Source organism: Haemorhous mexicanus, chromosome 2 (assembly GCF_027477595.1).
Source record: "Haemorhous mexicanus isolate bHaeMex1 chromosome 2, bHaeMex1.pri, whole genome shotgun sequence".
Classification (NCBI taxonomy): domain Eukaryota; kingdom Metazoa; phylum Chordata; class Aves; order Passeriformes; family Fringillidae; genus Haemorhous; species Haemorhous mexicanus.
In genome coordinates this window covers 118971942-118974057 of record NC_082342.1, presented here as the reverse complement: position 1 = coordinate 118974057, position 2116 = coordinate 118971942, and positions in this window count along the sequence as shown.

Here is a 2116-nt window from a genome sequence, read left to right as displayed (position 1 = left end):
GCTGTGGGAAATGGCGGCGGCACCCTGGCAGCAGGGTCTCACCCTTTTCCCCTCTCTTTCCTCCCTCTTCCCTCACCCCAGACATAGCAGAGGTGCCTTTGTGTGTATTTCCACCCCCATATTTCAGTACCATTCCAGGGTTTTCATGGGAATTTGGAGATGTGTGTCCTGCTGTGCCCTGGCCAAGGAGGTGCCTCAGGGCCTGGACGCGCCCTCAGAGCGCACAGGCCGGACCCAGCAGGCTCCAAACTCGGCGTTAAACTCAACATTCTTAAGTTGAAAAGGGGGAAAAAATCCCTTCAGAATGAAGTCATGTTTTCCTTGGAGGCTGCACACAATGGGACTTGTGACCCAAAGCCCTGGAATGGCATTTCCATGTGTGGCTCAGTGAGGGTTTCAGGTATGAAGTGAAACAGGAACGAGAGTTCATTGGCAATTCTGTCCCAGAATTCGATCGTGAACATTTGGTGGTGCAAATATTCACTGCTTTGACCTTGACTTTTGTGACTCTTGTGGATGGTGCTGTGCAGGGCCTTGAGCTGGACTTGAAGATCTTTGTAGATCCCTTCCAACTCAGCTTATTCTGTGATTCTCTGATAAATTATGAATCATTATCACTATCACTTTCATTATCATTATGCTGTGATGCCAAGGACCATTTCATCCTTTGGTTGTATTTCTTCAGGGCACAGAGAACCAAATAATTTGGAAACATTCTGTTCCAAATGGCCAGTCTTTTCCCAGGCTATACTCACATATAAAATCTCCTGGGATTACACAAGCACGTGTAATAACTTCAGGCAACAATTAATGTTTTCTCACTGGGGTTTTTTTCGTGGTTGTTGTTCTTTTTCAGGAAAATACTCTGAAAATATCTACTTCTAATAGGCTTGTTGCAGGACCTCCTGTTACCCCTCAAAAACAAAAAAGAAATGACAGATGGTGAGCCACAGTAAACTACCCATACTGTTATTTTTAGTTTTCAGTGCAGTTTTTCAGGATCCCAGTTCCATACATGGAGTACTGCATTTCCAGCTTTGCTGCTTAACACAGACAAAAAACTTCCTTTCAACAGCATTTTTACTCTTTATAACTATAAAGAGTAAAATTTTTATTCTTTTAAAAACTCGATGGCATTTTTACTCTTTATAACTATGTAATAGTGTATTTAGTCCTACCTAATAAATTCTAGTAATAAAGTATTATAATCCATTTTAAGTGTTTTCAGAATCAGACATTACTGTATTCAATCTTAACATGTGAAACATGTTTTTCTAAAACCTAGTCCAGTTTCACCTCTGGCACAGGGTCAGCTTAACTAAGCTCATGTTGCTTACAGCACAAACAGACTTGGCCCTTAAAATCTGAAAATAATCTGTGACCATTTAACATTCTTCAAATGCCTCTCATGCCCTGAGACCTCCTTCAGCAAGTAAGGGCAGGCAGCCCTGTGGTGATTTCTGGTGTAGAAGATGACAACCAGATGAAAAAAAGGAGGATAACACAAAAAAAAGGTGGATAACACAGGAGAAGGGATATATTTTTTGCTGAGTTTTCTGGACCTCTTCTTATATCTTCTTTGATGCAAAAAGGAGGAGAAAATGCACCAACAGGTTCTGGGTACATCGAGTCAGGCAAATCAGTGTCAGACACACATTTATGTCAGGAAAGTCCCTGAGCCCTGCAGTGTAGGTGATAATCTGAATTCTTTAAAGCTGAGAAGGTTTGTAACCAAGGCTCATTTCAATATGATCTCTGCTATAATTACTGCTGCATCCATGCTCCTCTTGCTTTCCCCTTCCCCTCAAATTTCCAGCTACAACTCCAAAGCCTTGTAGTGATCTGGGAAAGCTCTTTTCCATGCAACCCGACAGCTTTGGGATTGCCCCCAGCACGAAGTTGCCAGCTCCCCGTCCCTTCTCCCTTCTCAGTTGTCCCTTCCCCCTCTCCCAAATATTTCTCCAGCCCTGTCTCATTGGTGCACTACTCTCCCTTGCCTTTTTTGGGCTGCCACCCTGTCAATCTAATGCAATAAGGCCAGGGGCAGGTGCAAACCCCTTGCTCTGGCTCCTCTTACTGCCCAATCCTCGTCCCAAAATACCCAAGAGCCAATGGA